This window comes from Notamacropus eugenii, chromosome 1, assembly GCF_028372415.1.
Source record: "Notamacropus eugenii isolate mMacEug1 chromosome 1, mMacEug1.pri_v2, whole genome shotgun sequence".
In the NCBI taxonomy this organism is placed as follows: Eukaryota; Metazoa; Chordata; class Mammalia; order Diprotodontia; family Macropodidae; genus Notamacropus; species Notamacropus eugenii.
The window spans coordinates 463,526,615-463,554,467 of record NC_092872.1 but is presented as its reverse complement, the minus strand read 5'-3'; the positions used below and the strand labels follow the sequence as shown (position 1 = coordinate 463,554,467).

Below are 27,853 nucleotides of genomic sequence, written 5' to 3'. Positions count from 1 at the left end.
TGAGTGCCAAGAAGAGGGTGGGAAGTGATAATTACAGCAGGAAGAAGCATCAATAAAATATTTTTTTAAAAGCACAGAAAACAAATGCAGATGGAAACAAAAACAAACAGTGTAGTTTCATTACTACCTTGTTGATGGCACAGTGGATATCGGGCTGGGCCTAAATTCAAATCCGGTCCAAACATTTACTGGCTATGTAACCCTAGACAAGTCACAATCTTTGCCTCAGTTTTCTCATCTGTAAATTGAAGGTAATAATAGCACACACACTCCAGGTTGTCACGAGGATAAAATGAAAAAAAATTTGTAAAGTGTTTTGCAAATGTTAGGGTATTACATAAATGGCAACTATTGTTATTATACACATACTTCTATAAATCTTTAAAAAAAAACAACTGTCCATAACAAGTTCATCGTTTTTTATATAAGCCTTTTTCTTTCTCTTTTGTGTAAACTGAAATATTTCTGTTTGTTGATGATAGTTAAGTGCGCAATAAATAAGAATATTTTTTCTTTTTAAAACAACAGTTAAAAAAACACAATTTAAACATTTCTGGAATTTTAGCAGTGATTGCAACAGAATCAAGCCAATTCAAATTCTGGAAAGCCCGTACTGCTCAGAGTGATCTAGGGCTCAGGGCTTAAACACCCTCTCAAGCCATGTTTTCACAGGAAGGTGGAGAATAGTGAGAGCAGAGAGTAGCAGGCACACAGCAGGCACTTAATACGTGCTTGTTGACTGACTGAAAGTATTATTGGTTTTGTCCTTCATTCTTGAAGAGGACCTTGACATCTGGAAGGTGATGCCCTGACTTGCAAGTGAATTGGATTTAAGTGAGGCAGGGCTGTGCAAAGTCACCACCCTCATTTCTTCCAGAGCTATCTGGATCCAGTGGCAAAATCTGTAGTGGGAAATCTAGGCCTTTTTAAGCTAAGGCCTTTCTCAGTTCTCACTTTGACTGAGGCAATGCCCATTCAGTGATTAAGGCTAGGTAAAAAATGAGCCAAGGAATGACACACAAAAAAAAAATCCTCCTGGGAGGGGAAGACCCTCAGGGTTTCTGGCCAAAACTGAAGCAATTCCTATTTACATTCACTCTGAGCCATCAGGAACCAAATGGGACTTGGATCTCTGAATTTTCTCATACATTTCAGGGTCCAGGTCCCATCACCCCAGCAGTGCTTGGGCTGGGACTTATTGTTGGCCAATCAATGACAGCCAGAGTGAATTGGGTTTAAGGCACGGTCTTTAAGAAAGAAATCTAGCCCAAAATATACTACTAGGTTTCAGTCTTCAAAATTTACATTTCTTTGGGCAGAGCACCCACAGGTAAGGTTATAAAACCTTTGTGGACCAAGGAAGAGGAAGGAGAAGAGGGAAGGGAAGGGAAGGAACACTGAGAGTATTAAGAAAGCCCTGAACCCTTCAACTCAGGGATGAATCCAGAGAAGTTTGGGTACTCTCTGGCTTGAAGAATGGACAGATCACTTAAGAGAAAAGCCAGTGTGTTATCACTGAATGAGTGAGCCGTGCTAAAGGGGCAATGCACACAGTCCATCTGAACAACTTTGGATGCTTTTGAGATGATCTCTGAAAACTGACCTCTCAGAGATGGAGGATCTCAAGGCTTACAGGCCCTTTGACTCAGCCATCTTCACAGCATCCTCTAGCTTTTATGCCTCAACCAACAGTAAGAGTGTGAAAGAAGACTTAGAAGATTAGGACATGTGTGGATGACTAGAATTTAAATAAGAGAACTTGGAGGTGTCATCACACCCTGGATGCCTTGGATTATTTGCTAAATCTTTAGTGTAAAGCCTGCTTAGGAGATACTATCAGGTCCTCACTTCAGAAGACAGGCTGCAACCTTCATTTGCATTTAGATTCAATAAACTTGAGGACATGCTCCCAAAGACAGAGGCAATAGCCATAATTTCTCCCATGCCCGTAGCCAGCTTCATATTCCACCCTGGCCATCTTTTTCTGATCCATGCCACCAAATGATTACCCCACCTTCCTACTCTGACACTGCTTTCTAGTTCTACAGCTGTAATCAAATCAGCACTGGCATTTCTACCGGAAAAGAAAAACCATATTAGTTAACTACTTTGTGGTTCAACTCACCATCCCTATGACTTCCCAAAATAAAACACCCCTCCCCGTCCACCATTCTTCTACATATGCTGTCTTCCCTGTTAAAATATAAAATCCTTGAGAACAAAGACTGTCTCTCTTTTCTACACTTTTCAATACTTGGCACAGTGTTTAGCAAAGAGTAAGTGCTTAATAAATGCTTTTTTGCCCACTCTTTCATACTCTCTTTTCTTCAAGCTTTCCTATTACTTCTCTCTCTTGGCTCTCCTTACACCTGTCTGACTGCACCTCTTGTTGATCTCGTCAACTCCCATTCATTTACTTATCATTTAACTGTAGATAACTTCCAGATGTGTATATTCTTGGCTCAAGAAATACTAGTTGTATCCCATTACCTCTAGGATCAAATATAAACCTTTCCCTTTGGCATTTAAAGCCCTTTGCAACCTGGCTCTAAACTGTCTGTGTAGCTTTCCTATATATTACTTCTCTTCATGTATTCTTTAGTATAGCCAGACTGGATTTCTTGCAGCTACTGTCTATGCCAAGAAGACACTCCTTCCTCACCTCAACCTCCTGGAGTGCCTAGTTTCCAGGAAAGTTCAGCTCAAGTGCTGCCTTCTACAGAAGAACTTTCCTTATCCTTTAGCTGATAATCTTCTCCCCTACAAATTACCTATATTTATTTTGTGTGTGTGTGTATATGTTGTTTTTCAGTCTTGTCCAACTCGTCATGACTCCAGTTGGGATTTTCTTGGCAAAGATACTGCAGTGATTTGCCATTTTCTTTTCCAGTTCATTTTACAGATGAGGAAACTGAGGCAAACAGGGTTAAGTGACTTGCCCAAGGTCACATAACTAATAAGTAAGAGTGGATTTGAACTCAGGAGGATGAGTTCTTCCTGACTCCAGGCCTGGCAGTCTATTCACTGAGCCACCTAGCTACCCCATGCATGTATATATGTGTATCCATATGTACATACCCATATATACACACTTATACATGTGTGTATATATACATATGCCTATACATGTATATCATGTACAAACATATATATACATGTATATAGATATAGATATCTCCATATATTGCTTCTCCCACTGGAATGTAAGTTCCTCAAAGTCAGGGATTATTTCACTTTGGGCTCTGTATCCCCAGTACTATTAATAACTGCTTTTGGTAATTTGATATTTGACAAAAGCACCATTGTGAGATTAAGAATTTCCCACGAGAGTCTGCCATCAAAAGGGGAAAATGCTGAAGCACTGCTCTAGTTCCCCCACCCCTATTGTCCTTGGATAATTGGTGGTGAGCGTAGCAGTAGGATGAATGCCAACAAAACAATTGTGTAGGCCAAGAAAAAGAGGCATGACTTTTGGAGGCACCAGCTTAGTTCCTGCCATTGACAGAATTGCGAAGGTTGGAACTATGCAATAAAGGGCCACATTGGACTATTACAAATCCTATATTGGATAGGAGAAGGCAATTTGTGCCAAAAATTACAGAGCTTGAGGGGATCTTCTACTTAACTGAGATTGGGGGAGCAGGAGGGAATAAAGGGGTTAATCCATATGCTAACCCTTTCCTGTTTATTCTTACATTTGTGAAGTCCCTAACATAATACAGGCTACTTACAGAGCCTAACTTATTAGGGACTGGAGACAATGACAGGCATCCCGGGTTATCCATAGGTCTGGGATTTTTAGTGAGGCCAATAGGTCTGAGGATCCCAAGACTGCAGAATTCAGAGCAGGTCATGACCAAAATGCCACAACGAGTCAACTTGTGATGAGGCTGACATATGCTTTTCCAGGAATGAAGAGTGTGGAAGTTACAAATGTTCTCAGAGCCTGCTAATTGCATATGTGTGATGTGTACTATGCATGCAACCTCAGTGTGTGATATTATATACTTTGTGTAACCTCTGTGTTTGATCTAATATATTCAACTTAAGTGTGTGATATGATGTGCTCTGTGTCTACGAGTAGCCTATGTATGTATTTGTTACATTACATACAATTCTAATATTGAATGCTATGAATTATGTACAAGCATGCAGCCTATATATCTGAAATAATTGCCTGTGACTCTGCTATGTGAAAATTAATCGATACTTTGATACAAGTCTATGAACTATAGCTGTCCACCTGGTGCAATTTACAGGGACTACAATTTTTTTAACTGGGTCATAGTGTAAAGGGGACTGGGACTCTGTACTGTGATGACAGCAAAGCCTTACAAGACATCACCACCATACAAAGAAACAAAGAAGAAGCAACTGCAGCAGCAAGTGACAGTATTAACATATTTTAATGGAAGCTCATGGGAGAAGCAGTGAATGATGGGTAACCATCAAATGGAATGGCAGTGGCCAGGGGAATTCTGGAACTATGCAAAGGGAGCTATGAATGGCAGAGCCAAGAAGTAGCAAGATCCCACCAGTTTGGGGGAACTGGAACCATGAGAAATCCTCCAACTACAGAACACTGCTTCTCTACTTTGGTGTATGAATTCCTTAGGGAGTTGTTTCCTTCTCCACCAGAATGTTAGTGTATCCCTTTCTGTATTAGATGAGAATAGGTGGTTGGGAGGGGAGTGAGGATTGACTTCAAATAATTTAACTATTTTATATGTTTACTTTGCTAGCCAGTCTTAATTCAGTGTTTTGCTATTTGATTTATGGTTCCTCCTTATTTTATTGATAGAGAACACTTTGGGTGGGGGCTTGAGTTACAATTATATAATTATAATTAGTCAAAACATCCCACAGTGAACTTGGGGCAGCAAGGGATTCCAGAGTCAAGTGGAATCTCCGTCATATTACAAATGAGGAAACCAAGGTTCAGGGATGTTATGTGATTTGTCCCTTGTTACATGACTGAGAAGTAATAGCTGTGTTCATCCTTTGTTGCCGAAGAAGACCATGACATCTGAGAAATGATGACATGACTAGCATTTGACTTTGTTTTGAGTGAGGGAGGGCTGTGCAGATCACCAGCCTCACTTCTCCTCCAGAGCCATCTGAATCTAGTGACCAACAGGATGACTGGAGATGTCCCAGGATGCAATGGGAGACCTTTTTAGGCTAAGGCCTTTAAAGGTATTCACTTAGAGTAAGGTAATGCCCATTCAGTGAATAGGCCTCTTTAACGAGTAGTCAGGGAAAATAAAACAAGTAGTCAGGGAATGGCCCCTTTAATGAGAAGAAAAAAACAACTAAATCAAGCTGAGAGGGAAAGAAAACCAGTTACTACTGATAATCACTCTAAGCCAGGAAGGTCCAGAAAACAACCATTAAGTGGAGCTTGGGCAGGGGCCTATTTTTGTCCAGTCTATGGGCTTGAGAGTGCACTGGTTTTAAGGGGAAAGGAAAGGAAAGAAAGGAAAGGAAAGGAAAGGAAAGGAAAGGAAAGGAAAGGAAAGGAAAGGAAAGGAAAGGAAAGGAAAGGAAAGGAAAGGAAAGGAAAGGAAAGGAAAGGAAAGGAAAGGAAAGGAAAGGAAAGGAGGAAGGAAGGAAGGAAGGAAGGAAGGAAGGAAGGAAGGAAGGAAGGAAGGAAGGAAGGAAGGAAGGAAGGAAGGAAAGGAAGGAAGGAAAAAGAAATCTAGCCAAGGTCTCCCATTACATCCTGAGCTATCTCCAGTCATCCTGTCAGTCACTGGATCCAGATGGCTCAGGAGGAGAAAGTGAGACTGGTAACCTTGCACAGCCCTCTCTCACTCAAAACAAAGTCAAGTGCAAGTCATGTCATCATTTCTCTGATGGCATGGTCTTCAAAAACAAAGGATAAACACAACCTGTGATAAGTAATGGAGATAGGATTTGAACCCATGTCTTTCCTAAATACAATGCTATTTCCACCATACTATGTTTCATATACCAAATAGACAACATTAGATTAAGGGGCAAAGCACTTCATAGAGCAAACAATTGACACTTATTAAACATGCAACATGTACTAGATACTAGTAATAATCATTCACACATTTAGAGTACTTTACGTATATGATCTTATTTGGTCCTCAAATAATGGGAAAACTGGCTAGATGAGAGCCCAGTCCCTAACATATGTTCAGATTTGTGCATTCTGGTGTGCTGTACAAAGCCTATGAAATATCCCCTGCCTATTTCCAATAGAGTATAGAGAAGCTTAGTGAGCCTACTCCTAGCCATTCCTGACTGTGTGGCTAATATTATGTGCTAATGGGGAATCTCATGTTTAGTTCTCTGGGCTTCGTGAATTGGTACCTTTCTAAGTAAGGTTTATAGCCAGCATTTGTCTCCATTACTTAGGGGTCCCAATCTTGAATTGTCAGAGGAGTATCTTTCCACTTCCATGTCCAGGTACTTCCCCTATGGTCCAGTACCATCTCTAGTTGAGTGTTACTGACTCTGCTTGTCAGTGGAAGGTTTCTCTTGTGACTTTGATGGGCCTCCTAGTCTCATTTATCACTTAGGTATGCCTGTCTTATAATACTCATTTGATCAATATCAGGAAAGGATAAATAAATGAGGAAGAGAGGATGTGAGATGCATTCAATGACACAGAGCAGCAAGATGGGAGAGAGTGCTACAGCTGCCCCTAGCCCCACAAGACCATTCTTGCCCCATTCGCTTCCAGGAAGGGAAGACACAAAAAGAGAGATGGAGGAAGTGTGGCAATCTTTTTTGATGCAATAATTCTGGTTCTTCAGCCAACCAGAAGATTCCTCAGTGCCATACAACATCAGCTCCTCTATCAGTCAGGGTTCCACAAAGAAAAAAAAGGTCTACTTCCATTAGTCAGGAGCTACCCATTGACTGCATATGTGCCTAACTCCCATTGTATCTTAAGTTCAAATCCATTCACCTTAGAAACTGTGTGTATGTGTTTGCATGTGTGTATGGATGTACATGTGTGCTCACACATGAGTGAGATGAGGCATTTGGGAAAATTGTTTGGTAACTTCTTTAATTGTTATACCTTCTCAGTAAAGACCCCTTTTGTCAAGGCTAATTGATATCAACTGATTGATTAATATTTGAGGGTAACACTGGATGGGGCCTTGTGAGAAACAATACTGGAAACCCCAACCCCTCAAGGTCACCCTTAAAATGATGAGGAGAGAAATAGATAGTTACCTTCTGGGAACCTAACTTACTAATCTAGTATACATTGGGAGAGTGATCCCAGAGCAGGTGCTACATATACAACAGACCTGTGAAGCAGGTAATGAACATTTTACAAATGAGAAAACTGTGACTCAGAACAGTTAAATCACTTGCTCAAGGTATGAAAAGCAAATCTGCCTACAGTTAGTAAGTAATGGAGCCCATCCTTTAGCCAGCAATTCTAACTCCAAACTAATTCTACTAGACCATGCTGCCTTTTCATCTTCTTTGAAGATGGTGGTGATGAGGGTGTTATGGACCATTCCAAATCTCCATGCCACAGAACCAGAGTGTGTGCCTGGGAGGTTCCTTGTTAATGAGCCTAGTTCTCTCCTGAAATAGACACTGAAGAGATGCCAGTTAGTTAAAATTCAACACCTGTAAACAGCTTGTGAACACACCATATTTTAGTGCCTGTCTGTGTTTAGTCAAATACCAAGAGCATATGTCTCTTTTTAAATTGACTCCCAGGGCTACTAAGAGTGATTCAGAAAACACCCTGAAATATGCCACAGTATGTCTTTGCGCACAGGTGCCTTCTACCTGCAGACCTTGTCCAGAATGGGCTGCCTCATCTGTCACTTAGACAAGCATACCTCCCCTCCCTCTCTATTTGTCTCCTCTCTTCCCTTTCATATCAGCTGGCTCGCCTCAGCGAGAAACCAGACCCACTCCAGGAAAGGACTTGCCTCTCATAGCAAGAGAGACAGGCCCACACCCTCCCCAGAAGCTCTTAGCTTCTGTCCATCTTCAGCATTTCACATAAGGATTGTTCATAGAATGAAGTGAAGTGCCATAAAGCCTTGCAAAAAGACAAAGACACTAAAATTTTAAGAGGGGAGTAAAATCTGTTTATTGACTCCAATAAAGAAAACCTGCTGACTGGTGAGTTTGGAGGCCTGCGTTGATATTGTTTCAGGTTTGTTTTTGTCTGTGTACTTTTTTTTGTTTTTTAAATAATGCTTTTTTGTGTGTGAGCTAAATCCAGTCATTCAAAAATTCATGTTTTTATATGAAAACAACCACCAAGAAATCCCTAATGATAAAAAGGCTATTGATGGAGTTGGGGCATTTCTGGAATCCTAGAACCCTAGAATGCCAGGTCTCAGAGACCATCTATATAACTCCTATATTTGTCCACTGGAAAGGCTGAAGCCCAAGTCGGTGAATCTTATTAATCATCTGCTCTGTTCCAGCCACATGCTAGGTTCCGAGGATACAAGGACAAAAGCAAATTAATAATACTTAGCATTTATATAGTGTTTGAGGTTTGTGAAGCACTTTATATATGTTACTTCTTTGAGTCTCACAAAAATCTTGAGGTCAGTCGGTCAATACGCATTTATTAAGCACCTTCTGTGTTCCAGGCATTGTGCTAAATGCTGAGAATAAAAAAAGGTGAAAGACAGTCCCTACCCTCAAGAAACTCACAATCTAACAGGGAAGACAACAAGCAAATATGTAAAACCCAACTCTATTCAGGATAAATAGGAAATAATTGGCAGAGGGAAGACATTAGAATTAAGAGAAATTGGAAAAGGCTTCCTGTGGAGGGTACAATTTTAGACTTACAGGAAACCATGAGGCAAAGATGAGGAGGCAGAGTATTCCAGGCATGCGAGAGAGCCAGAGAGAATGCCAGGAGTTAAGAGACGGAACAGCAAAGAGTTCAATTTCACTGGATCAGAGGGTACAAGGAAGTCTGAAAAGATGGGGAGATGGATGGTTATGGAGGGTTTTGAAAAACCAAACAGGATTTTGTATTTGATCTTAGAGGTGATAGGGAGCCATTGAAGTTTACTGAGTATGAGGGTGAACTGGATGGACTTGCACTTTAGGAAAATCACTACAGCAGCTGATGGAAGATGCACTAGAGTGGAGAGATGTAAGACAATAGCAAGCAGAAATGGAAGGATCAGGTGAGGATTTCTGAGAATGGGAGGAGACATGGGCATCAGGGAAGGAGCTAGTAGACAAGGAGAGATTGAAGATAAATGAGAAACTAGGGATGTGGCAGAGGAGGCAATCTGTTGGAAGAGATGAGATAGAATGGGATCACTTGTGTAGGTAGAGGAGTTTGCCTTGGCAAGGCAATCATATGATACAGGGGTGAAGGAGGAGATGGTGGCAGAAGGCAGCTGAGTCATTTAAGATGAGGAAGAGAAGAGGGAGCTCTCAGGAAGTGACCTGAATTTTCCTGGTAAAATATAAAGCAAGACTTTCAACTGAGAGAGTGAAGGGTGGGGAGCCAGGGGGGATGGGGTGCAGGGTGGTTGAGAAGGGATGAAAATGTTCGGAAGAACCACTGTAAAGAGTAGGATAGTAAGTTTATAAAGGAAGTATAGAAGGATTGCCTGGCAGAAGTTCAGTTGAGGATTCGGTTGAGGTTGTGTAACAAAAATTTGTAGCAGAATCAGTCAGAATAGTTGTGAGATTTTATTTGCCTTTGTTCAACACCACATGTGTTGGACATTGGTGCTATTACTGTCCCCTTTTTGCAGATGAGGAAACTGAAGCTGATATGGATAAAGTGATTTGTCCATCTAGCAAGTGTCTGAGGCAGGATGTGGATTCAGGTCTTCCTGACTCCAAGGTCAACACCCTATACATTGACCTTGCCCTCAGAGTGTTTACATCCTATTGAGAGAAACAACACAAAAGATGGCAATCCCAGAACTCTAAGGGGAGAAGTGGTGAGCAAGTAGGATTTGGAGAATTAGTACTAGACAAGAATTCTATGTTGTGATTTTATGGAATGTTTTAGATAATGAGATCTAGCTAGAATGTTATATATGTGTGTATATGTCATATATATTATATTTACTATGGGGATATAAAGGAGGAAGAAGAAAAATATGGAATGCTTTACAATTCGCATATAAATCGGATTGTAAACTCTTTGAGGAAGTATCTCTATTCCTCAGTTTAAAAAAAAAAAGGACTGGGTCAGGCTAATCCTTTTTTTATTTTTTAAATGAATTTGGTGAAATATATCACCTCCTCTTTTTGTTGCCTTTTATCCACTCCCCACTCCTATCACAACCTGCTCTCCAGATAGCACCGAATATCAGTAATTTACCCCTCAGTGTGAATGTGTCTTTGTATTCCCATTCCAAGAGAGATCTGCAGTATGTCTCACCTCATTATAGGAAAAGGGAGGGGAAAGGGCTTCAGTCCAAGAAAAGGGGATTCTGGACATCAGAGAAGATGTGGAAGAGATTTAAAGGAAAGGGAAGGAAAGAACCTTCTTGCTTCCCCTGAAGTCACATCAAGAAGGCAGCCACCTACTTCACTTGCCCATAGAGCCAGATTTGTGAGCAAACACCTAATGGATGTTCAGCACATAGTGGATTGATTGCCATTATCTTCTTATAAAATGTACCCTAGGAAATACCTCCTAAACCTGAAGTTACAGCTGTGTTTTGTGATAGATAGTTTAGCATTCTGCTAATACCCAAAAGGTCATGATGACTTCCTTCAAGACATGGTCATTTTAAAATGAGCCTAACAAACCATCTGAACAGAGCCCAGGCACAAATCCCACAGGCCCTCAACAGGGATAGATTATGTGTTCTTGGAGGCCTTTTCCATCTCTAATTTTGCTGGTTTTCTATCAAGCGCTCCTGGCATCAAGGCTGCTCTTAAGATAAGAAGCGTCTGTCATTTGATGGCATTTTTACCTAAATCCTAAAAAAAAAGAAAAAAAGTCATTTTGTACAATGTGACCATCAGAAGCCACTGCAACGAAAAGTCACTTGCATAGCCCATGAAAGAGCTAAGTCTCACTATGAGTCACCATACAGCTCCAGATATAGCAGGTCCCATGATGGCAGAAATGATGTAAGCAGAGTTCAGCAACTCCACCCTTGGAAGAGAGCACCTAGGACGAAGGAAAGCCCAGGAAGCCATCCCATAGTTCAGTAAGGCTAGAGATATTTTTCTTAGAAAAATATCTGATAATGTATTTTAATTAATAGTTTATTTCATATCATCATAGAGTTAAAGCTGCAAAGGGTCTTAGAGCTCCTCAAGGCCAATGGGACCAAACTCGGAAATGGGGACCACTAAAACATATATAAGGATCCCTGAGTGCCACATATTGACTTGGAAAACTACATATTAGCACTATCTACATCCTAGTGCATTTTTGTTTTGATAAATATTTTCCAATTACATTTTAACCTCAGCTGGATCAGACTCAGGATTGTGGCAGGTCATGCCAACTCTGCATTAGACCAATCCCCATATTTTACAGATGGGGCCTAATATGAGTGGTTTGCCTGAAGTCACATAGATAGTAAGTGAGAGAGCTTGACTTTGAACTATCTTCTGGCCCCAAATCTCGAACTTTTTCCACTGCCTTCTTCAGAATCCTCTGGTGTCTAGGGGCGAGGCCAAAACTCATGTAAAATAGCTTTTCTGGGTTACAGCAGATGTTTTGTACCTGTTTTGTTTGGGGGAAGAAAGTTTTATCAGAATGCATGGATTTAATCTGATAATTTGATGCTTACAAAAAACTGTGATTTCATCCGTATAGATCCTCCCTCTATCAGTGAAACCACATCCTGGTTGCATAAATTGCCTTGCCCAAAAACCTGATTACCTCATAGCCAGCCTCCCAGTGTTGAGCCTTTCCAAATTCTGCTAGGCTTATCTTCATGTGACAGACACAAGGTTTGTCTCTCAGTCTGCCTGTATTCAAAGCCTTTCCAGATCAGTAGTACATACCAGAGCGGGCATTCTGTTGCTGTAACCTTCAGGAACCCAGGATCATCTTCGTACCATGAAGAAACATCAGAAAAGGACTTACCCATCTGTGTTATGCTGTTGTAACTATTCTGTGATGGGAGACAATGCGGTATAGTGGAAACTCAGAGACCTCCCTCTTCTGAGCTTGAACCTCTATCCACTCCCCTCTAAGAAACACTAACTAGCTGTGTGACACTGAGTAGTTAATTAAACTTCTCTGCATTTCATTTTCCTATGTCTAAGAATAAATAATAGCTAATAGAAATAATAGCTAACATGTATATACCTCCTACCATGTGGCAGTCACTGTGTTAAGCATTTTACAAATATTTTATTTGGTTCCCACAACACCTCTGGAAGTTAATGCTATTGTTATCCCTGTTTTACATCTGAAGAAACTGAGGCAGACTAGATGACTCGCTTAAGGTCACACAAGTTATTAAGTGTCTGAGGCTGGATTTGAACACAGTTCTTCCTGGCCTGGTGCTCTATTTACTGCACCACCTAGCCACCTAAATTACTCATCCGAGAAGCATCTATTTCAAAGTAGGAGGCTCAGTGCTTTTCAAAGTGCTTGGCAAACCTTAAAAGCATTATAAAATGTGCTGTTATTGTGTGTCCACCTTCAGGTAGCACTGACAGTGTTCAATAACATGTGAAGAAATGTAGTAGACTAACTGTGCCCTCCAAGAGCTTCTCCTCCAGCACATAAGAGAATTAATAAGGACTGACTCCTCATGAAATAGTATCATAGATTTATCATCAGAAGTGGTCTCCCTAGGGCCCTCTGGTTCAAAGGAGGGACAACAGGGGTTACTTGAAGGTAGTAAACATTGGAAGTGAGATTCGAACCCAGATCCTATTGCTCATTCCACCGTACTTTGTTGCCCACATGTTCTAGAGGAGTTGGTCGTTTTCTTTCACGTCTTTACCCTGCCCACTATAGTAACAAAAAAAAATCTGCGGGAATGGTAGCTTTCATGGGTTAGAAAGGGAAAGAGTCACCTAATGAGAAGAGTCATAGTTAACCTTTACTAGTAGCAAGGAAGGAACAAAAGACTCCATCCGTTGCATCTCTATCAGTAGCATCTGACACCTTGATGAGTAACAGGCTGCTGGGCTTTAATTTTCCAAGCACGCCCTTCCACGCCTCAGCACAAGGACTCGCTAACAAAGCATTCCATCCTGGGAACAAGAGCCACTGCTGTTTTTCCCACCTGATGACTGAAGAGCCTGATCACTATTGATGACCCCATCAGCTTATTCTGAAGGGACTCAAGGCCACGTCTATAATGTGCAACATCTTTCTTGGTTCAAAGTGCTTGCTGGTGCCTCTCCTAGGAGTCTAAGCATTTCCCAACAGCATCTTTTGAAGTTTTCTTTCTTTCTTGGGTATAGGACTGAAGTCAGGAACATCCCAGGACCCAGGCAGTTGAGTAGGATAATAATATAATAGAGAATCTCAAATTTTCCATTCTGGAAGAGGCCTTAGAGAACACAGAATGTTTTGTTAAAATAATAACTTGCATTTACATAACGCTTTAATGCTTGCATACTGCTTTACATAATTCTCATTTATGCCTCATAACCATCCTCTGAGGTAGACAACTCAGATTTTTTTTTTTTTACCAGAGCTAGTATTTCATCCATGTAGCAAGTTCTGGTGAGGACTCCCTCTACCAGTGAAGACACACTCCTGCTTTTCAACTTCTATTCTTACAGTTTTGTCTGGGTCACAAAAAATTAAATGACTGCCCAGGGTCATCAGTGTGCTTCAGAAGCCAGAAGTGAATCCAAGATTCTCTGCCTCCAAGGCCAAGTCTCCATTATCTCCCTACTGTAGATGAGTAGCTCCATTTTAGAGGGGAGGAAATTCAGATTCAAACAGATTGACTTGCACACAGTCTCTCACCCAATACGTGCTAGAGGTTGGTGCTTCCTGACAGCTGGTCTAGGAGTTTGAAGATCTAGTATGTTACAGCATATTTTGGGATAGAGAATTATAGAAGTTTAGGACTTGAAGGGAGTTCAGGGGCTATTGATCCCAAAACATCACTTTACAGTTAGAAGAGGCAACGTGTTAAAGTAGAGTAGTAGCTGAGTGTTGGCCATGGAGTCAAGAAGATGTGGATTCAAGTACTACTTCTGCTACATATTGACTGGGGTACCCTGGGAAGGTCACAAGACCTTTCAGTGCCTGAGGCAACCCTCTAAGACTGTAAGTTATAGTCTGAACCCCATGGGGAACGGAGTTTTTTCACTGGGAAGTTCCCCACTCCGAAGAAATCACGGGTCTGATCAGAAGAGTTGACTTTGGAAGGAAGATCATGATCTGAGTCTAGGACTACAAGAGGAAGTCTTCTTGTACTTAGAAGGGATTGTTTTTCATGAAGAATGAGGAACACAACCAGTGGTGACCTACTTTATTCTAGATTTATATAGCATTTGTCTCCCAATGAGTGCAAAACACTTTCCCATCCACATTCCTGAGGCATGTATTACAGTATCTCTGCAAGATAGGGGCAAATTATATATATGTGTATATACATACACACATATATACATATATGTATGTGTACATACATACACACATCTTCACATTATAACATCTGCTTCATATATGGGGAAACTGAGACCCAGGGAGGGGAAGTGACTTGCCTAAGATCATAATATAGAAACTAGTCTTTAAATTGCTGTTGATGGCTAAGTGAAGGGTATAGATAGTAAGTGTAGCAAATTCAGAGGAAGAAGGGGTCTCTATGGGCTAGAGTGGACTAAGAAAGTCTTCACGAAGGGAGAGAGACTGCCAGAGCTATGATTGGGTGGTGGCATCTGGGACCATGCCCAGGGTGGTAAATTTGGAGGGGGCAAAATTTGGAGGGCCCTGCCAGCACTTGAAGTCCTTCAGTATGCAAAGGTTTGCTCCTGCCATGCCTTACCCTGCCTTGCTCCCCATTCCAGTCATCAGTAACAGTGGCTTTGTACCAATCAACAAGCATGCTATGTACCAGGCACTGTGTTAGGACTGAAGATACAAAGAAAAAATAAAATATTCCCTGCCCTCAAGAAACTTACATACTAACAGGTGAGACAGTATATGAATATATGAGTAAAAGCAAAACACAAAATAACTTTGGGATGAAAGGAATTGGTAGCCGAGATAACCATGCAAAAACTGGCCAGTGTCTTAGACTCTCGGTGCCCCTCTCACATGGTGCTATCTCTACCCTTACCACCAACAACAACCCTCTCAACTGAGGGTGCCCTTGGTGTCATTACCCTGAGTTTGAAAATTCTAGTAAATGTTCTGGAGTCATTACCCATGTCCCTAATGTACTTACTATACAGCACTAGCTCAGTCAATGTTTGGTGAATGAACTCTGTGTCTGTTGTACGTTAGTGATTTCTAAATTGAGAACTGTTAATTAGTAGCACTCCTATCTGCCCAGCATAACTGCTGGGAACATGTTGTTTCCCTCTTATCTTTAAGATTTGATTTTCAAATTTTACAGGATTTCCCACAGTCATAGGATCACAGCTAGACCTGCTAGATCATAGGTAGACCTAGAAGTCATCTGGTTCAGGAGTTCCTAGCCTAGGGCCCATGTACATTTTTTAAAAATAGTTTGGTAACTATATTTCAATGTAATTGGTTTCCTTTGGAACTCTCTATATTTTTATTTTACTCGTTTAAAAGCATTATTCTAAAAAGGGCTTCCCTGGAGTGCCAGAAAGGAACCATTACACAAAAAAAGGTTAAGAACTCTTGATCTAGTCCAACCACTTAATTTTCCAGATGAAAAAACTGAGGCCCAGAGAGGTTAAGTGATTTTTTCCCAAGGTTACCCAGAAAAAATGTAGCAGAACCAGGATTAGACTCTATGTCCTCAGTCTCAAAATTCATTGCCTTTTCCCCATTCTCTCCCAGACTGGAGCTTACCAGTGAGATTGTTACCGAAAAGCACCAAAAAAGCATGAGTTACACCAATAGGAATCCTTCATGAGGACTCTTCTAGGGTGTCCCCCTTTGTGTGGGGGGACTATATAGATATAGTCAAGTTAAGAGAGATCCCAAGTCTATGGAATTTTCCTTATTTGAGATTAGAATTGAAAGCCAAAGGACCTACCTTCTACAGAGGCAACGAGGCCTGAACTGTACCTTTTAAGTTAGTGCATTCTCTCATCTACCTCCATAAATCACTGTCTCCTTGACAAATAGCTCCACAATGAGATTTTCAAGTCACTCTGCACTTGTAGAAGAGATTTAACTCCCCCTACCCCGTGCCAACAAAAAAAAAATTCTGAAAGGTGTCAAGTTGGCTTGTCTACATGCTAATGGGAAGGACTGATTGCCTCTTCATTTCCTAACAGAGAGGTACAAAAACACTTCTGGATTAGGTTGACTTTGTTCATTTGGAGTTGAAGACAGATGAGATCATGTCTGTAAACTTCTCTGAAATCTTCAGAGAAAGTTAAACACTCTCCAACCTCGTTACTCATTCCAGCCTTGCAGGTAAGCACAACTATGTTTTTCCAATTCATCCTCCCCTCTGTAGCTGCCCAAAGCCAAATGCATGAAATTACTAGGTTTAAAACTTTTCTAGTATAAATTATGACCAACCCTTGACTTTTTTTTTAACAAGGTGACACAGGGAGCAAGTGAAAGAATGAGTGAACTAGTAGAAAATAATTTAATAAGCACATACTATGTACTAAATGATGGAGGGTATAAATACAAAGTATGGACAGTTCCTGCCCTCATGAAGCTTATATTCCAATAGGGAGAAAACAACATACCTAGGTTGTCAGGGATGGTTACTTTGCTCCAGAAAGTTATTGGGATGATGAATGGGGTCCATAAGGGCCATTGATACAACTCATCTAGGAACAGTGGCAGAATTGATTAGATCATGGTTCCAGAATTGGGGGAGTACCAGGCATTGGGCCTGGCACACAAATTATATCCCTGCTCCTAGGGAGATGAAACTGATGGAATCCATGAGCCCAAGACTTCTGAGCTACAATGGGCTAAGCCAATCAGATATCTATATGGAGTCCAGAATCAATACAGTGAGACCCCTGGAGCAGGGGATTGCTAGGCTACCTGAGGAAGCATGGACGAACCCAGATCAGAAACAGAGCAGGCCAACATTTCCATGACAATCAGTCATGGGACCAAGTCTTTGAATGACTATTCAACTTCCAGTCTGGACAAGAGAGGACCTTGTCTCAAAAAAGAATAAATAACTGGGGGAAGAAGAGGCCTAAGACTAGAGAGGGTATACACAAGGCTACTGGGCAAGCCATGGAGAAAATAGTAGAAAGTAGAGTACAACATGTCAGGGGTCTTCCTCAAATAGTGGGCCAGGACAGGCACAAAGCAGGACAGTAGAACCCCAGGGCAGAAGTTCCAGAAACAAAGGGGTTAAAATTTCCAGATCTTGGTTTCTGGTTTAGGTGGTAAGGAGGTTGGCAAGGTTAGGGAGAAGATGGTCAAAGCACTGAATACTAGTCCCTTAAACCCCTAGGACACTGCTAGGACCAAAAGCAGCCAGTCACCAACTCTTGGGAGGTTAGGAATCTCTGGGGCAAGGGCTCCAGCCACACTGAACCCCAAGCAGAATCCCAGAATCTCCAACAAACTAAAAATTACCCAATAAACCTGGCCCAATGAAACGAGTCTGAGGAAAACTATCCCTGCCTTGGGGCTTTCTGTTGCTGGCTTCTGAACATCTGGGCCCAGAAGCACAAGTTTCAAAGGTGTGTTTCTCCTCTCATACGGGGTTCAGCAAGCAGAAAGTTGGGAGTGATATGACTATTTTTTTTCTTTTTTCATTTTTGCCAATCAGCCTTTTAACTTCAAAATTCCCAGTCCAGGGTAAATCAAGAAATTATTGAACAACTGACAGCTCCATCTTAGGCACTCCTTATACTCTTGACCACTTGGGTTCTCTTCGAGTGAGGAATAATTAACATATAGTTTACTCACCCTCAGAGCTAAGGCAGGTTCCAGACGTCGGTGTAAATATGTTTTCTTCACTGACATCATGCCATCTATTTCAAGGTGGTACAATTAAAGTCCAAGGTCCTTAAAATCACTGAGTCATTAAAATTTCAGCAATCTGTTTTTCAGTCAGATAAACCACCTGACTATGATGAGAGTTTGTCTGAAAAAGATCTGGGGATTTAAGTGGACTACAAGCTCAATACAAGCAGTAGTGTGATATGGTAGCTAGTAAAATAAGTATAATCTTAAACCGCACGAGAAGATAATCAGACCACATCTGGAAAATTGTGCTCTCTTCTGGGCAACACATTTTAGGGAAAATGTTGATTAGTGGGAAAGCGTCCAAGGCAAAGTAAATATCATGTTAAATGTCCTGAGTTCATGCCATATGAGGAGCTGGGAAGAAGGACGTGGGGATGTTTAGCCTGGATAAGAAACGACTGACAAGGAATATAATAGCTGTCTTCAAGTATTTGAAAGGCCATCATTTGGAAAAGAGATTAGACTTTCCCTGCTTGGTTTCAGAGGGCAGAGCTAAGAGAAATGGCTGTGAATTTCAGGGACAATTTTAGGCTTAAAGTCAAGAAAAACTTTCTAGCAATTAGAGTTATCCCTGAGTGGAATGGGTTGTCTTGGGAAGCAGTGGGTTCCTCCTTGATGGAGGACTTTAAGCAAAAGCTGAATGACTAAGTCAACATGCATTTGTTAAATGCCTACTATGTGCCAGCATTGTGCTAAGTGCTGGAGACACAAACAAAGGCAAAAACGGTCCCTATTTTCTAGGAGCTCATGACCTAATGGAGGATATAACATGAGCATGATTATGAGCAAACAAGACAACTGTATTAAGTATTCTTGTTTAGATATGGGTTGGACTGGGTAGACCTGAAATCGTTCTCAACTAAGATTCTGTGAACCACCATGAATTCCAGAGGAGATTCACTCATTTATGCTTATCATAGCAATGAGCATCACATCCTTGAGTTCTCCAAGTGATGAATATAATCAGGGGTTCCTCCAGTTTGTTCCTTGAGAACTAGAGGCTGTTTTTTTTCACAAAAGAAGGTCCCTGGGATTCAAGAATTCTCTCATCTTCTTTTAGGGGATTCACAGAATGGAAGGATATCTTGGAATACATAGGTCAAGTCACCATGATAAGTGCTCTGATGATGAAAGCCAAATAATCCAGATGGCCACCCTTCTGTTTTGCCTGCCAGCTCCCAAATATCTGAATATTTGGCAATTTCTAAAAAGGAATATGTCCAGTTTTTATTGCATTGTTTGGAATTATGTAGATACTTCTTCAAGGAAAGTATAGGCACAGCCACTGGGAAAATAAAAAAGAACAGGACAGCTCCCCCCAAAGTAGGGATATCAGCCCCACCTTTCATCCAAGATCATTCTAAATGTGGAATGTCAGTTTTACCCCTTGTCCTTCTGGACTCTGGTTCTGAAGGGCTTTGTTTCTCAAACAGCCATGCCACTGTCCTCAGTACTACCACTGGTCAATATGGAGGCTAAGTTTATAACAACATATCCTAGGGACAGAAGAAAGAAAATAAATCCCATTCCCACAACTGGATAAAATGCCTCCCAAATATTTCTTGGGTTGATCTCATAAGAGGAGAATTTCTGATGACTATTTCCTGACTAGAATGGGGCATATGATGACATCTGACATAGAATATGAGAAAGAGACTGACGTGTTTTTTTTGGGGGTATGGAGAACTCCAGACAAGGGAATTTCCTCTGCTAAAGTAAATCAGCACTTCCTTTGCCATTCATAACAGAGATACGGAGGTGCTGAGAGACTAAGTGCTTTGTCCAGAGTCACACAAATGCTATGTATATGGGATTTGATACCAGGTTCCTGAATCTGAGGCCAGCTGTCTGTGTTTCACTGCTTATCCTGTCATACCCCACTGCTAACGAGCTAACCAAGAACATTAACCAAGAATGAAATGCTTGTTCAGTAGAACAGGAGATCCACGTCTGATTTGGCTAAAAAGTAGGGCATAAGTGCATATCCTGACTTGTGGAGCCTTCAGCATTATTCTCTTTAAACCCACGTTCCTCACATAAAAAGCATCCTTCAAGAAGGAATTTTTAGGCTATGGGGACAGACTGCTTTACTCTTAGCTTTTCTCCTCTCATCACTTCCACTGCCCTTCCTGGGTCCCTTCCACTTTCTACTAGGGAGGTAAAGTTACTACCATCCAAGACAGAAAGCATTCCTGTTTCTAGACACACCCGTGCACATAACAGAGGCACACCTTCTGTTTTAAATCTTCGTGAGCTCAGGGAGTCTGCTTCCTCACTGCTTCTGGCCATTTTGAGAAGGTGCCTCTGCATATTTTTGCTCCTTGAAATTCATTAAAATAAGATCTTTTAAAAGACACTGAGCATTCTTAAATAGCTTATTTGTCTCCCACAGCTAATTGGCATTTACCTCCTGCCCTTGTGTTCCCAGGAGCCCCCAGAGTATTAGTTACCCAAGGAAGGGCACAGAGAACCAACCTGTGAGGCTGCTTCCTTCCTGAAAGTTGCATTTCTGTTTTTTAAAAGCCCTTACACTTTTCTTTTAAAAGCACTTGCCGCATGCATATTTCATTATTCCTACAATAACTCTAGAGTTGGGTAGTTACAGTATTATCATCCTGATTTGACAGATAAAACAGAGAAACATAGGGTTAAGTGAGAGGCAGAATGATGTATGTGGCAGAAAGCACCTTGGATCTAGTGTTCATGACCTGGGTTCGAGTCCCAGATTGGCCATTTATGAGTTGTGTGTCCTTGGACAAGTCACTTCTTTTTGAGTCTTGGTGTCTTAATAGAGGTAGTAAATGTAGTGAACAGAGACCTGGCCGCAGAGTAAGAATGACCCAAATCCAGAGTACATCCTGCTTGTGTGACTCTGGGAAGGTCACTTCTTCTCTCAGTGCCTCAGACAACCCGCTAGGATGCAGAGGGAGTTTCCTTAGTGGGAGCTCTCCCCAGCATGAGATCACAGATCTAGGTCCCCCCCAAAAAATGATGATGACGTTGTACACCTTGCCTCACAAGGCTTCTGTGAGAAGATTCATAAGCTTTAATACTTGTTCAGTCATTCCAGTTGTGTTCGACTTCATGACCATATTTGGGGTTTTCTTGGCAGAAATATTGGAATGGTTTGCCATTTCCTTCTCCAGCTCATTTTACAGATAAGGAAACTGAGGCAAACAAGGTTAAATGACTTGCCCAGAGTCACACAGTTCATAAGTGTCTGAGGCCAGATTTGGACTCAGAAAGATGGGCCATGCTGACTCCAGGCCCAATACTCAATCCACTGTGCCACTTAGTTGCCCCTTATAAGCCTTAAATTTCTATTGAAAAGTGAGTTATTATTATTAAGAGCCATGGACAAGTCACTTTAATTCTCTGCTCATAGACAATGTAGGATAGTGGAGAGAGTCCTGGATCTAAAGGAAGAAGACCTGAGTTTGAATCCCAGCTGTGCTGCTGACTAGGTTGTGCTCAAGTTCTCAACCTCAGTTTTCTCAACTGTCAAATGAGGATAATAACCTCATAGAGCTGCTATGACAGTAAAGGAACAAACATTTGTTAAGTGTTTACTATACCAGGAACTTTATTGTCTCATCTGATCCTCACAGCAGCTGTGCAACGTAGGTAGTATTCTTGATCCCATTTTACAGTTTAGGGAACTGAGACAGACAAAAGTTAAGTCCCAGGGTTCACACAACTTGTTGTTGTTCAGTTGTGTCCAACTCTCCATGACCCCTTTTGGGGTTTTCTTGGCAGAGATACTGGAGTGGTCTGTCATTTCCTTCTCCAGCTCATTTTACAGATGAGGAAACTGAGGCAAACAGGGTTAAATGTCAGGCCCAGTGTCACACAGCTAGCAAGTGTGTGAGGCTAGATTTGAACTCAGGAAAATAATTTCATGGTACTCTGTCCACTATACTACCTGGCTACCCATTGTCTGAGACTGGATTTGAACTCAAGTCCTCCTCAATTTTGGCCCAGTTCTCTATTCATTTTGCCATCTAGCTGTAGGAACATAGAATGTAAAACTTAAAAGTACTGTGAAAAAACTAGTCATTATTACCCATACCATTCAATCTCCCAAGTGGTTGTTGTGAAGAAATGGATAATGGATGTGAAAGCACTTTGTCACTGTAAAGAATCACATAAATACGTGCTATTATCATGATTTCAGCCCATTCAATCACCCGCTGTACAAACAGCACTGGGATCAGAATAGTTGATTCTTAAAGATACGGGGCTGCCCTCCTACCCTGTTCACAGATCGTCTTCCTCCTCTCTCCCACACTGCCTGCATTGGGAGTGGTTCTCTGCCTCTGATCTGCTGTCCCTGCTCAGGCAGGACCCCCTGCCTGGTTGCTTCTTCCTTTGCCTCCCCCATTCGGCCAGTTTTGCTGGGTCTGAAATCATACACATAAAGATACCATGTTTTTAATTGTGTTTAAATAGAGACTCATTCCAAGCTGTCAAGCAACAGAAACAAAGGTGTTCAAGGAAGAAATAAAAGAGGTTCTTTTCATTTACTTGTCAAGCAGAGAACAACATGAAAGCATTTTACAGGGTTGAGTTCTTGGGTTGGGGCTTTTGTTTTGTGGGCTTTTTTGTGTCTTTTTTTTAAGTGCAAATCAGCATCCAAGCCCAAACCCTAGGATTGCACAGAAATTTAATTAGAGTGTTGAATGCTTTACATAAATTTGTTTCTTTCTGTGGTTTTCTTAAGAAGTGTCAGAATCACCCATCTGCCTAGAATATAATTGTAGTGGGTGAGTGGGAAGGAAAGGAGAGTAAGTTCTCCAAACTCATTTCAAAATCAGTGGCCCCAGGGGCAGCCACTGTGGCTATCCACGGAAGACCTTGACAATCTAGAGATGTCCTGTTAGTAAGAGACCAGGGGCAGTAAAGCCAGTACTCACCTCCATTAAGCCGTTGTATATTCATTCCAGTAATTGTACCACCACCCTACTCTCAGTTCAGGGATTTCTGGGCACCCTGGGAAAGTTGGCTTGCAAAGATGAAAAATTTCATTTCCTTATTACTTCCCGCCTATAGCTAAGTACGGAAAATATCTATAATATTATATCTCTCAGTGCCTAGTATGGTGCTCTGAAAAACAATTCAGCAAGCATTTTTCCCAGACTTACTCTGCACAAGGAATTGTACCAATCTCTGGGGATGCAAAGACAACAAAAACCAGTCCTTGTTCTCAAGAAGCTTATATTCTGCTGGAGAGTACAATATTTATTTGAACGCTAGTGGATGTTTAATAAGTGTTTGATGAATGAAAGAAAAAACCCAGCTTGGAGGGAGAAGGAGGTAGGGAAATTATATTAGAAACCTGTTTCTATAGCACTTCACAGCTTACAAAATAATTTGTATCTATTATCTCATTTAATACTCTATATACTCAATAAGATGGGGCAAGGCATATTATCACCATTTAACAGATGAGGAAACAGACCCAAACAGCTGAAATAATGTACCTAGGTCCCACAGTTAGCAAGTGGCAAAATCTGGACTTCAGTCAATCTGATAGCATTTATTAAGTGCCTAGTATATATCAGGCACTGGAGATAGAAATATGGTCATTCAGTCAGAAAACATTTATTAAATGACAGCTATGTTCCAGGCACTGTGCTAAGCAGTGGAGATACAAAGAAAGGCAAAAGACAGTCCCTGCCTCATAGAGTTCACAGGCTATAAAAAAAAAAAATACATATAAAAAAACCACATATAAATGTATTAAAAAACACATTAAAAAAACCCTTTTCACTGCAAAAGGTGAAAGCACAGTGGGGAGGGGTGGGTTTGCTAGACTCTGGGGCATGATGAAGTCCAGGGGAGTACAACCAGGTGAGAAATGATGAGATGGCTCCCCGGATGTCCTCCTTAAATAGAGAATCTGGGAGAAGCTCTCCACTGTCCACTCCCCACCCTTTCCAACTGGAGGGAGGGAGGACCACCAGCGATACTTAGGAGGTATGAAATTCAGAACTGATATGACCTTGCAGGATGACAAGAAACCAGAGAACATGATGAAGTCAAGAGGAATCCAGCTAGACAGGAAATGATGAGAAAATGCAGAAATACAGATGCAAGAATGAATCTGCCCTTCAGGAGCTTATTTTCTACTGGTCCACCCAGGTTTTCTAACACCTAATCCATTTCTTTTTTTCTATTATTACTGTATGCCAAAATGGTGACATATACCATAACATGCCAATGAACATTTCAAAATAGAGAACAGACCTGAGTACTTAATGTGCGTCTAGCACAGCCCAAACTTCCAACTCTTCAATCAGAAACAAAACAAAACAAAATCTTAACTGCAGGTCTACTTTTCATTCTCAAACAAATTAATGAAAGAACTCCTGTCTCTGGCATAATTAAATGAGTACTAGCCATGGCCTCAAAAAATGTTGGTTCAAATCTTAGCTCTACCAATTTCTAATTGTGTTTTCTTGGGCAAGTCATGCTCTATCTCTAGACCTCCATTTCCTGTAAAATCAGATGATTGAATTATATAATCTCTAAAGTCTCTTCTGTCTCTTGTGGGGAAAAATAGGAACCAGAATAATTTCAAAATATCTTGGACTAACAATGTAGAAATCCCTTCTGACTGCATAGTGATGTAATAGTAGAAAGTCCCTAGCCACTACTGAAAGAGAAATAAACCAGAACCAATTAGGCAAGTACATAGTAAATCAGATGGTCCCATTCATTCTTGTAACTACTTGTTAATCTTGGATATGAGACCCTGCACTTTTGCTTTAAAAGATTCCAGAGACCATAGTGACATCCAGAGGAATGCAGCCAAGAGGGAAATGATGAGAAAATACAGAAATACAGAAGCAAGACAGTTCCTCCTCTCAAGAAGCTTACATAGGAGCTTTACAATTGTAAAAGTATCTGGTCATTTCCCATAGTGTCTTGCCCTTGAACAAGGAAAGTTTTCCTATTCTAATAATAAATCCTGCCAGTTACATTCCAGATTCTTCCCTTTTCTCCCTTGGCTGAGCCCCCTCTTTCTCTACCACTCCCTCTCCTGTGAAATGCTTTTCTTATCTCACCTAAGTTGCCTCAGAATGCTGCTGATTGGCTGTGTACTGGAAGTGAATGTAAAAAGTTATTTTTAAAGATCCAATCTGCACTCTGAAAAGCTGAAGCTGATAATCCACAAGATTGTCATTCTATTAAATCTCTTTCCTTTATGTTTGCTTTCCTAGCTTGGACCCACAGTAGCAGACCACGATTGATGGGTATGCCTGTCCCAAGAGGTGGAAAGAATTCCCCTGTACTCTATAAGCCTGGGAGATCATGAGCTGTGTGCCTATGGAAAAAATCATGTCATATTTGTGAACTTTGGTTTCCTCATCTGTAAAACAAGAATAATAAAATTTGCATGACCTACATGATAAGATTGTTGTAAGAAAAGCATTTTATAAACTTAAAAACAATAGAGAAACCTAATTAAAAGAAATAATCAGGAAAACTACATTATGCCATAGAAAATGAAGTAATATCAAAAAATTTTACAGCAAATTTCTCTGATAAAGGTCTCATTTCAGAAAGATATACTGAGTATAGAACTGAGTCAAATTTATAAAAGAGTCATTCCCCAACTGTTATAAATGGTCCAAAGATATAAAGTCAGTTTTCAGAAGAAGAAATCAAAGCTATCTACGTTGTTGTTCAGTTGTTCAGCCACATCTGACTCTTCATGACCCCATGAACACACCAATACTGTTCATGGGTTTTTCTTGGCAAAGATACAGGAGTGGATTACCATTTTCTTTTCCAGTGGATTAAGGAAAACAAAGGTTAAATGACTTACCCAGGGTCATACAGTTAGTAAGTGTTTGAGACTACATTTGAACTCAGGTCTTCCTGATTTTGGGTCCAGAGCACTATCCATTGAGCCACCTACGTGCCTCTAAGCTGTCCATAGTCATATAAAGAAAATGCTCTACACCACTATTGATTAGAGAAATTCAAATTAAAACAACTCTGAGGTACCACCTCACACCTATCAGAAATGACAGATACTAGAGGGGTTGAGAAAACATAGGTGCATTAATGAATTTCTGGTGGAATAGTGAACTGGTCTAATCATTATGGAGAACAATCTGGAACTATGCCCAAAGGGTTATAAAACTGTGCCTACCCTTTGATCTAACAATATCACTACTAAATCTATACCCCAAAGAGATCAAAGAAAAAGAAAAAGGCCCTATAAATACAAAAATATTCATAGCAGCTCTTTTTGTGATGGCAAAGGATTAGAAATCAAGGGGATACCATCAACTGGGGAATGGCTGAGCAAGTTGTAGCATATGATTGTGATACAATACTGTTGTGCTATAAGAAATGATGAGAGCAGAGATTTCAGGGGGAAAATGCCAAGAAATATGTGAACTGAAGCAAAGTAAAGAAAGAACCAGGAGATCATCATGTATAGCAAGAACAATGTTTTAATGATGATCAACTGTGAAGGATTTGGCTAGACTGATCAATACAGTGATCCAAGATAATTCCAAAGGACTCAAGATGAAAAAATGCTATCCATCTCTAGAGAGAAAATTGATAAACTCTGAGTGCAAACTGAAGTATATTTTCCTCTCTTTACTTTTCTTGCATTTTTCGAAATATGACTAATATGGAAATATGTCTTGCATGATTTCACATGTATAATTGATATCAGATTTGTTGCTTATTCAATGGGTGTGGAAGGGATGGAGGGAGGGACAGAATATGGAACTCAAAATTTTAAAAAGAATGTCTTAAAAATAAACAGCATTCAAATGTATTTTTAAAACACTAGAGAGATTATTTTTCTTAAGCAAAATTCCTCAAAATGGAAGTACTTTGTCTCTATTCATTTTACCAGGGGTGTACGAGATATTCATGGAGGACTAACACCTCTGGTATGAGGGCTTGCCAAGGACTTTTTTCAGGACTGATCATCCACCTTTGATGTCCGTCTTTTACCAACTGTTACCTGTGACTCCAAGAAGTTATGGTGTGCACAGCTGCCATTGTGGAAGACAGGCTAAACCAGATTGAGCATGACCAACCTGCCTCAAACCCATCAGTGAATTAGGGGAATGTCAGCTTGTACAGAAGTTTCTGCTCAAACACTAATCATCTGAAATAATTTGTTGTGAAGGCTGCCAATAGTCATTGTTGGAGGGCTTGTGGGAAGATAGGCACATGAATATATTGTTGGTGGAGCTATAAAATGGTATAGCCATTTTGGAAAGCAATTTGGAATTATGTAAATAAAGTGACTAAAATGTCCTTATTTTTTGAACTAGAGACTCCATTACTGGGCTTATACCCCAAGGAAGCCATTAGTGAGGGATAAGTCCCAATTTATTCCAATATATAGAGAGTAACACTTTTTGTTATAGCTAAGAATTGAAATAAAAGTAGATTATCACTTGGGAAGTAGCTAAACAAATTGTGGTACATGAGTATAATATAATACTACCTGTACTGTAAAAAATTATATGTGTGATAAAGATCTGCATGAACTAACACAGTGAAGTAAGCAAAGCCAAGAAAACAATATACACAGTAACTACAGTATAAATAGCAAAAACATTAACACCCAAAATCAAGAATAAATGTAAGAAATCATAAAGATCAAGTGGTACTTGAATGAAAGATACAAGAATATATCCCCGACCTTCCCATCATAGAGATATGAGATCCACAGATAAAACATTGTTCATGTTTTCAGAGTTTCTCAGTGTTTGTTGATCAGTTGTGTTGATTTATTTTCTCTCTCAAAAAATACTATTTATTTTATGG

At 40.6% G+C, this 27,853-nt stretch overlaps 1 long non-coding RNA gene across 1 annotated transcript in view; it reads left to right on the top strand.

Moving 5' to 3' along the window:
* Positions 1–25,458, top strand: part of LOC140519289 (uncharacterized) — a 43,200-nt gene extending 17,742 nt beyond the window's left edge. The window contains exons 3-4 of the long non-coding RNA XR_011972158.1: positions 16,366–16,507; positions 25,267–25,458. This is a non-coding gene — a long non-coding RNA (uncharacterized lncRNA). The remainder of the gene's footprint in view (positions 1–16,365; positions 16,508–25,266) is intronic.
* Positions 25,459–27,853: the final 2,395 nt, after the last annotated feature.